Genomic DNA, 10,275 nt, shown 5'->3' with positions numbered 1-10,275 from the left:
GTGACCTGTTCATGGGTGTTTAGCACGGCTTGAAGAACTCCACGTTTTTTATGGAACTCTCAAAGTGTGAAAATGCGAAATACGGTGCCCTTGAAAACAGCTTTAAAAGAATTGCTCTGTCACAAGGCGAGACACGAATGAGTCATGAATTGCACACATGAGCAGGACTGTCTCCCAGAGCTCACAGTCCATTCACTAGACCATGACCAGCCTTGTGAATTAAACCTCTACAGTGAGAAAGCCCACGTGTGTAACTCTTGTCGGGGTGAATTACCTCCTTCCAGGGCCCTCCTTTGGGGAGAAGTATTGTTTACTTATAGAAAGCTTTGTACAAAGAAACTTCCTATCTAATGATGAAAACAAAATTGTCCTCTGTATTTTTCAACATTTTATACCTTATTGCTGAGAAGAAAAAGCAATCTTCCGCAGTCAGGAATATACGCATATCTTTCTACAGAAGCATAAAAAGAAAAAAGTACTGAGGAAAGAATACTCAGCCTTTTAATTAACTCAGATTATTCAAGGAACAGAATGAAAAGATTGTGCGTGGAACATCAGCCCAAGATAATGGACTCCTAGCGACACTGCTACATAATTGAGGTACAACAGATAATTCTATGAAAAATAGATCGAGCTAGAAGGCTTATTTTCAGAGTTGGAAGCATTAATCCTTTGACAACTTTTCTGCGTCACTAGTTAGCAGGTCAGTGCTGAAGGTGCCAAACATTTTCTGAATGTACCGACAGTACTTTCCCTTGAAATAAGTGGAAAGAAAATGTTTGGCATTTCCAAAAGTTACTCAGCTTTTTGCTACTGTTTTCGATGGTGTCAAGTGGCGGGTAATGAAAACCTGAGGTACACACTGATTTTATTTTAAATACGGTAACATATGTAAGCTGCTCACGGTGGTTTCGTATTACCAAAGACATGTTTAAAACTGCTAGGAGGGGACGCATTTTGAGACGGAAAACCCCCCCAAAGCAGGGCTCCTGTTGGTCTGTTAATTGGCAGCCATCTTTCTTGCTGATTTATGGGCATCGTTCAGAGCACATTTCATTTCCATTGTTACTACTTTTTGGCTGCCTAGGTTATTACTTAAAACCACACTTGATGATTAATACAATGCTGCCGTGCTGTTTATGGCTGTACTTTTTCCAGCACCCTGCACAGTTGACAGTTTCTGCTTGAAGGAACAGTGCCGCTTGAAAGAAAGGGGTTTTCTTTTATAAGGAAGAAGTACAGCATCAACGCTGTGAACGTCAGCGGCTCCCTCACAGCTAGGCCTCCCTCCAGGTGCCCCCCGAAATGCTTTGGTTTTGCCCGTTGGATTATATTGTGCCTTTCGCTCCTCGTGGAGCGACCTCCGGACCCTCGTTCCCCCCTCAGCCGTGTCACACATCCAGAGCCCTCAGGCTTCCCGCCGCCTCCACCCCACCAGCTTTCTTCCCTCAGCCCCCTGTGGCGGCTGGCAGCCCGCCCAGCCCTACGGTAAACCGCGCCCGAGCCCCGGGGCCGTTTCCCTCCCGCCCTTCCAGGACCTCCCCCAGGCTCGAGGGGCCGCCTCAGGCCCCCGCGCCGAGGCAGAGCTGACGGCCGCCCGCCGCGGGGGGGCGCACACGCCGCCCCGCAGCCCAGGGGGCGGTCCCGCTGCTGGCCGCCGCCTGGCGGGGCGGGGCGGGGCGGGGCGGGGCGCGCCTGCGCTCGCGCCCGCCGCGGCGGATGAGCGGATCAAGCCGCGACCGGGCGCCCTGCAGGGGGAGCGGGGCGCGCGCGCGCGAGGGAAGGAGCGGTCGGCGCCGCGCGCGGCAGGCGGAGCCCGCGGCGGGGAGGGGAGGGGTCCCGGCCGCCGCCCCCCCCCCCGCCCCGTGCCCGTGCCCGTGCCCGTGCCCGTGCCCGTGCCCGTGCCCGTGCCGTCCTGTCCCGTCCGGCCCCGCCCCTCCCGCTGGACCTGGCTGCGGGGAGAGGTGAGAGGGAGCCCGGCGGGAGGGTAGGGGTCCCCCGCCCCGTCGGGCCCTGGGCCGGAGCCCCCGCCGGTGCCGCGGCGGCCGGTCCGGGGCGCGAGCCAGCGCTGCAGCCGCCGTGGCTGGGGACGCGGCGGGGGTGGGGGTGGTGGCGGCGGCGGCGGCGATGCCCCTCAGGTCCCCGCCGGCGCTGCGCTGCCGGCGGTGGCGGGAGGAGGTGGCGTGGCGTCACGGAGTGTCGCCGTGTGCCGCCTCCCCGCGGGCTGCTGGGCGGGAGCGGGGTTCTGGCAGCCCCCCGGGGTCTCCGGTGGCGGCCCGGCCTTGCGCCCGCCCCGGGGGGGGACTGCTTGTGGCTGAGCTCCAGGGCGGCTCCGCGCTGGCGGCGTCCGGGCGGTGTGAGGCAGAGCTGCCGGCACGCCGCAGCCGGGCTGGGCGGTGCGGTCGAGGCGTAGCGGTGTTTTAAAGCTCGGTGTTGTTCTAGGGCGGTAGCGCGCCTCCGTGAAGCCGCGCGTCTCGGCTTGGGACGTTTGAGCCGCTTCGTGATCGACTCGCTTTTGTTAATTGCCTTGCTTACGCCTTGGGCCCACGGGGATCCGCAAGCCGCCGTTTGAAAACGGTCGGGTTGAGCACCGAAGGCAGTTAAAATTTAGCTCCTTTGGTTGTCGGTAACGTCCTTCCCCTCGCACTGGGAAAATCATCTTCTGATTGAGCAGTGCCCTGGGGAGTGGAACCTAAATCCCCGTTGTCGTCGCAGGTCCCTTATCGCTGCCAGCCGCTCTTCTGTATCTTTATTAGCAGGCTGCATAAATGGCTCGCTCCCAAAAGGGTGCGTTCGCGTGTTGTCTGAAGGCATTTTGCTTAATGTACTCTCTGATAACTGAGATGAGCTTCAGGCGTTTGCTTGAAATAATAGTCTTCATAAATTGTGTGTTATAGAAATGCTGTATAGAATTCCTTTTCCGGAAGGAGGAAAACCATCAAGTCCTGTGTGTCACTGAAGATGTTTCTGACGTGAGATATTGCTGCTTGTAGAACTACTGTCCAAACAAAACAGAGTTCTTGGGACTGAGGACAGGAAACCTTTTAAAACTGCTGATTTTCATCTGGAAGTTTTCTTAACGTCAATCGTTTCAACTTAATCGCAGGAAATGTAAATCTATTTGATCCGTTAAGTGTTAACACAGTTGAGGCCCCACTGATGCTTGTAAATATCAGCCTAACTTTCGAAGTTTTGAAAAGGCAGTAGTTGACACCGAGTCGTTAGTCCACAGCAAACGTTTTGGGCAGTAGGAGGAGTGCGTATGGAGTGTTGCTCCCCACTTGTCTTTGTCGGGTCTGTTCTCCAGCTAGTGAGAGTTTAGAGTTGATATAGTACTTTGTTGATATAGATATAGAGTTGATATAGTACTAGATTAAACGGAGGGGAAGAGAGAAGAACGTGCTTTCACTTGTCGGCTATCAAATAGCTGTAGAAGGGACTGATGAAATTCTCTGTGGGCTGTTCCGTTTTGGAGTTCCCTGCAAACTTCTGAGGATGTTTGTTGTTTTAGCCATGTAGTAGTTTTTCATCAAAACTCCTGAGCTTTGAAGTAGTTTGTTTTGTGAACATACGATGTTCTAAAACTCAGCCGTAGAGCCTTCCTTTCCAGATGCTGATTAAACGCAGCCCGCTTCAAAATTGAAACTAGTTGAGAAAAGAGATACGTGTGATTGGGCTCACTTGTGAGCTCTTTGGCTTCTTTTTTCCATTGTTGTGGGGTTGTGAAAATGTTGTAAGTAAACTGAATTTGTCGAGACTGATACAGCTTAGACCTAGCAATGAATAGATCTTTTTTCTACTTTAATCATAGGTCAGGGAAAGAGCTCCTTTTAAACATGCTGCTCTGTCAAATTAGTTAAAAACTGACTTTTCAGTAAAGGGCCATCCAGCTCATATTTCTGCCACAAGCGTGAACTTCTGGGGTACTTCATGCTCTGTTTTATAAACGCTTGTTAAAGCTTGTTAACTTTTACAACATAAGGAGGAGTTTTTGATGTTGCAGGAAAAAAATGTTGGACCTGTACACTTCTTACAGGGAACTGAATCGGGACAGAACGTCAGACTGATGTGCTCCTGTTCTTTCATTAGTGCTTACTGTATTATCTCAGGTTTTTTACTCCAATGGGAAGTAAAATGCTGAAATTAATAGAAAGTAATTTTTGGGGAAAAGAAGTTTATTGAAGATTGCTCTTTTTTAGATTGCTTTTTTTTTTAATTCTGTTGAAGTGATCAAGAAGGGCCTTAGGTGATGCAGTACTTACCCTTTTTCTTTTGACTGCTCTTACACTTTCAAAGAAATGTTTGTTCAGTTACCTAGTACAAGAAACTATGCATGTTTTGTATTCTGTGAAGTTGTGTTCCAGCCCCCTCTCTGTCCAGTAAATCTTTGCGTAGAGTACTCAGCCAAGTTTTAATAAACTGTGTCAAGTCAGTTATTAGGCTTTCACCTCTTCACTGACTACTGTTTTACCACCTGCCCCCCCACTGTGTTTCCCACAACTTCTGTTTCCTGAAACCTGAAGGGGAGTTTTTGAATGGGTTTTTCTCCTTTCTCCCTCCCCATGTGTCCTGGTTTCGGCTGGGATAGAGTTCATTCTCTTCCTAGTAGCTGGTACAGTGCTGTGTTTTGGATTTAGGATGAGAACAATGTTGATAACACACCGATGTTTCAGTTGTTGCTAAGCAGTGCTTACACTAGTCAAGGACTTTTCAGCTTCCCATGCCCTGCCAGCGAGAAGCTGGGAGGGGGCTCAGCCAGGACAGCTGACCCAAACTGGCCAGAGGGATATTCCATACCATGTGACGTCATGCTCAGTATATGAACTGTGGGGAGTTGGCCGGGGAGGGGTGACCGCTGCTTGGGGACTGGCTGGGCATCAGTTGGCGGGTGGTGAGCAATTGCATCATGTGTCACTTGCTTTGTATATTGTTCTTATTATTATTACTATTATTATTTTCCCTTCCTTTTCTGTCCTATTAAACTGTCTTTATCTCAACCCATGAATTTTACTTCCCCCCCCCCCCCCCCCCCCCCCAATTCTCTCCCCCATCCCACTGTCCGGGGGGGGAGTGAGTTAATGGCTGTGTGTTGTTTAGCTGTCTGCCGGGTTAAACCGCAACACCATGCTGTGAAATTTCTGTCACTTTAGGCTGTCTCTCAAATAATTTATCTGTTAGCCTCTTGGGCTTCTGTTTCAGAACAGAAAAGAAATTTGTTGCAGAAATTACATGCCATCATACAGTTAAAACTTCCCAATGGGCCAAGCAGTGTGGTTTGAGTTGGTTGGTTTGTTTGGTTGGGTTTTTTTAGTGAACCTACATCAAGCTCTGGGTTACTTAAATTTATGATTAAACACAGAAGAAAACTTTTGATGTTCAACAAACCAGAGAATTGTGAAGGAAGACAGAAAAAGACCTTCAGTGAAGAAATAGTGACAGCTGTTTTCTGGGAAAGAGGATGGTCTTACTACCTAAAAGTGTGGGTTTTTCTTCAGTACGTGCAATGTGATAGAAGCAGTACAAACACAGAAGTTGATGATCCTGTTCCCCGAACTGTAATGTGGAAATCTTGGTGGAGTAAGTTGTGGCTCATAATACAGTATGCTGTTAATGAAGATCTTGCTTCTATGGCAGATGTACTGTAGTGTTGGGGAGGAGGGGAGCAGTAGTTGAAAGCTTTTTGAGGCGGGTATTTATACAGGAAATGAAACAGCATAGTTCTTCACCTAGGCTGTTTCGGTGAATTGGTGAGGAAGTAAAAAAATACTACTTCTAAATGTCAAACAATTCTTTACTGAGTGAACTTTTTTTTTCCCTCCCCCCCCCTTCTGATGTGGTCATAGTGATGTTGAATTAATAAAGCTTTTCTATTTTGTTAGACAGCCTTTGCAATTAACTTTTATTGTAACAGGTAGTTGATGGTAACATGGTTCAGAAATATATCTCTTTTAAGATACAAGAGGCGATGGGCACAGTCTTGGTGTTTTGTTTTTTTTTTTTAAAAAAAAAAAAAAAACGAAACAAAAACCCCCACAACAACAAAAAAGGTTTTTCCCAAAGGCTTTGATTCATTTTAGAGGACTGTTTCTGGATTTTGCTTGAGTGACTTCTTTTGCTGTTGTCTTGTGTTTTGGGTAAAGTTGATAACCTCTCTGTTTAACTTCAGCCTGTCAATAGTTCTCTTCCTTTCCTCTGCTGCTTACAGCTCTTTCACTAATACAGAGTGGAGAGTCATGCTCAGAGTTTACAGCTGGAGCAATGTAAAGGGCTTTGTAAGCCTCTTGCTTCCATTGAAAACGTATGAGCAAATATTGAGACTGGTGTGATTTTCACAAGTTTTCTCGATGCTGGAAGGTCTAATTGTAACTACAAAGTAGAAAAAAATAAGTTATTTATTTACTTTGAAAAATTAACATTCACTTTCATGATATTGGGAATTAGTAGAGGAGATATATTGTTACTGCTTTGTGGACTTACTTTGACCCTGGACTTGAAGAATCTGCATCATCTTGGGAATGTTTTTATAAATGAACTTCTGATCAAGGAGGTGGTTTCTCCGCCTAAGAAACGCTGTCAGTTTAGACACAGTAGAAGCAGCTCTGTGTAGCTTTATCTTAAAACAAACACTTGGCCAGCTTGTGGGAACAGCAAGTTGCATGCTTTTCTGGTAATTTGTCTCAATTAATTAATTTTTGTAATTTCATACCATAGTAGAGAGACTTGGTGGAGCTTGATGTTTTGAGGACTGACATTGACTTTTAAAAGGAAGGCGTATGTGCAGTGTTGAACCCCATAAACTGAGTGAGTGATGTTTAGGAAACAGTGCTCCTAATAGGGCACGGATTAGCAGCAGATACATTAGTCAGAAGTGTTTTATTCAGAGTAACTGTTTCTGGATTGTAAACAGTTGGAATCTGGTGCAGTATTTTGCTATGTTTGTTATAAAACAATGTTTTATTCCATCTGTACTCTACAACAAGAAAATCTGTTGCAGATGTAATGTATATAGTAGCATAAGAAGCCTCTTGAGAGCAGCTAAAAGTGTTTGACAGATGGTAGGAGGCATTTGGGAAGTGAGACTTTCGTTCTGAGGAAGTGGTGTGGACTTTGGTGTTAGGAGAGGAATAAATAAACCTCATTTTCTTCACACTCTTAATTGTGGATGTGAGGTTTTATCTCAGCTTGTTCCCTCAGCACAGGGTGCAGCACTGATCCCTCATCCGCTAAAAATGCTACATCTGTCTCTTTGGAAGTTCTTATGGTTCCAGTGACTCTGATACACACAATCCTGTATTGTATCTGATCTTCCTCTTTTTTCATTCAACCATTTATTCATCCATTTTAAAGCGTTCCTGTTGCATCTAAGCTTGGGCTAGTTCATATGCTATCTGTATGTTCCTACATTTTCCAGTTCAATAATCCTGTCACCCAGTGTTAGTGTTGTAGTACTGCGGAAGCTGTTAATATGACTATTCAGTTGAGATAAGGGAAAACAGCTTGTTTCTTCCAGTTATCTTTTGCTTGCCTGCAAACCGAAGCTATGGTATTCTGCAGGTTATTTTAAAGACTAGCAGATTGCTTTTTATAAGGCTTGGACTTGGAAGTGCAGCTATATTGTCATTTAAACATGTGCAAGAACACTAAATTCAATAAAAATATTTTTTCACAACTTAGTCATGCATATTGTAGGTGACTTTTTTGATTGACAGTTTTAGCTATTTAAGGAATTATGTATCAGAAGAAAATAGATTGGTTTTAATATTCATGTGTTAAAGCTGATAGTAAGCAGGTGATCCAGTAAACTGAGTTGGGTACTTGACTGTGGCTTGGACTTTACTTATCTTAGGAACGCTTTACTTATCTTAGTGTCACCAAACATCGGGAATAAAACTCCTTAACACTGGGTGTATTAAAGAGCAGGCATTACTTTATTCGGCCGGGTGCATGGGGGATCTCTCCTCCTAGCATGCACACTGTATGTTGCATCAACTGTCCCTTCTATGGCTCTTTGATATACATAGTCATAATAATTTCTTGGAATAATCATACATATTCATTATATTTCTCAGAACTAATTATAATATCTGCATAGTCTTTCACACATGCGTTTTGAGTCCTTAGGAGCATCTACAGGTGTCTTAGGTGGTCTCTGGTGGTCTCTGCAGGAGGTGAACTTTTCTTGAACCTTTGGGCCCTTCTCCTTATATGGTGACAAACTGGCTCATCGCTGCTGTTTGCCACAGTTTTGGTTGTCCTTGTCTGGTTTCTGCTAGTACTTACCTATCTCATGATGTGCTCGTTAGCTTTGGCCTTGTATGCTTGACGCATGCTTGATTAATCCAGCCGTTTATCTTACAACTATTTACAACATTAGGAATAGCTTTAATAAATTAAAGGATACTTTTCACTTCTCCTTTCGCCTCCAAAGTAACAAATAATACCTGTAAATGATTTACTTGACTCTTCAAATGGCAGAAGCATCATTCCAAACCTGGGTTTGTCTCATGTACAGTCGGTCTTTTTTAAGTACCTACAGAGGGCCTCATCTCAGTGGTTGACATGTTTTTCCTCAAAAAGATGTTCTTTAGATGTTGTGTTTCTTATAGATGATTTGGAGACTTAAGACAAACAGCTTGTTACTTAGAACTAGATGATGCTACTTAGAGTGTTATATTGTTGATAAGAGATTTGTGTGGTAAATTATGGGTTCAGTTGGTGTCTAGTTCATGAATTATAGAAGATTCCTGGCTGCATTCTAAAGGAGAAATGTGACATTTTAAGATTCATGAAACACTTATTGCCAGGTACACAGCAAGTTCCTTTGCTTGAAATTTTATGTGGAATTTTTGTTTCTAATTACTGTTAAGACACATAGTAAAAAGGATGCTTTTACAGGCAAAGTGAGTACTTTTCTAGGTAAAACATGGGCAATGTTTGCTTAACTATTGCATCGACTGATCTCATTTTTTAGTTAATATATTCAGGTTTTATGGTCTTGCAGTCTTTGCAAATTTAAAAAAAAAGTATGATGATGCGGTAAATCTGTGATTAGATACCCCTTGAGTGGCACTGACTTAAGAATCGTGTTTACTTGAGAGCTAAGCTTCCTCTGTCTAGTTGCGGTATAGTGGAAAAGATCACTCAATACAAGGATATGTGGTGATGGATATAAGCCTTTTTCAGTACTTGATAGCATATTTTTTTCTTTATTCTTGCATGTTAGATTCTGATGTAAATACCTGCTTATGGACCACTGTTTTTTCTTTGAAGCAGGCCATAGCATGAGAGGCCCTCCATGGTCTGTTTCTGCAGGTGATGTAAATACTGTAGAGCAGATGCCCGGAGTTAGGGAAAGATACTGCTCTCGGTCTCAAATAAATCTCCACAAGTTTGTCACCCCCTGCTCAAGCAGTTCCTTCCAGACCCGTCTTGGAGGTGGCTGCCCGAGGGCCCTGCTGCGGCGTGCTCCTCCGTGTGTGGGGACGTGTGGTGGAAAGGAGCAGGGAAGGAGTCTTGTTCCTTGTGCAGTGGGGTGCTGCTGCTGCTGCCGAGAGGAGAAGGAGACAGTTTGCTCGCAGTGGAGGTTTTAGTGCAACTCGTGAACCTTTACGCTGCATAAAGCAAATACTGTTCTTAAACACAGAAGGGATAGCTAGGATATTGTTTAGACATTATACCAGTGAGTCTGCATAAACTGCAGTTTGTTGTTTTGCAACTGTGGGAGTTGAGTCCTGCAGCACCATACTGTACCAGGACCATTGTTCATCACAGGAGAACTAGTCTAAGAGAAGGACTACAGCCTGAAAACAAATATTTAATGTGGCTCTAGAAGATCGCCAGCATCCTTCCTTGCATGACTTTACCTTTGTCCGATAAGAGCTCCATTATAAGGCTTTCGATGTAGGCAGTTTCTTTTGTATAATTGAGATCTCTTGTGATATTTCTTTTAGTATTTTTTCCAGTGGAAAGCAATCAGAAGAACAAGTTTATTTGTGTCTCTGAACTGAACTGAGCCAGTTTAGATATCCATTTAGAGTACTGCAATCAATTGCATAGTGCATGGAAAATGTTTTGGTTGAAACAAATGTATAATGACTGTGTATATATGTACATAATGCAGTGTATGTTACTTGGGCCTGACTCTGAGTGTGAACCATTTAACCTTTTTTTCGCCCTCATCCCCCCCCTCACGTGTGTAGCATGAAAATGAGGCAGCTCATTTGCTTGATGGATTTATTTATTTGTCCTTTCTTAGGCAGTTTACCGTTGGTGTAT

At 44.9% G+C, this 10,275-nt stretch overlaps 1 protein-coding gene across 3 annotated transcripts in view; it reads left to right on the top strand.

The window, feature by feature from the left end:
• The first annotated feature begins 1,884 nt into the window (after nt 1-1,884).
• Nucleotides 1,885-10,275, top strand: part of OSBPL8 (oxysterol binding protein like 8) — a 98,227-nt gene continuing 89,836 nt past the window's right edge. For 2 of the 3 annotated variants that reach the window (XM_076333302.1, XM_076333257.1), the window contains exon 1: nt 1,885-1,964. The gene's annotated coding sequence lies outside the window, so the exon portion shown is untranslated. The remainder of the gene's footprint in view (nt 1,965-10,275) is intronic. The other variant, XM_076333264.1, reaches the window with a different exon arrangement.

Source organism: Aptenodytes patagonicus, chromosome 1, assembly GCF_965638725.1.
Source record: "Aptenodytes patagonicus chromosome 1, bAptPat1.pri.cur, whole genome shotgun sequence".
Classification (NCBI taxonomy): domain Eukaryota; kingdom Metazoa; phylum Chordata; class Aves; order Sphenisciformes; family Spheniscidae; genus Aptenodytes; species Aptenodytes patagonicus.
Note: the sequence above shows the minus strand (reverse complement) of the source record. Positions and strands in the feature narration are given on the sequence as shown.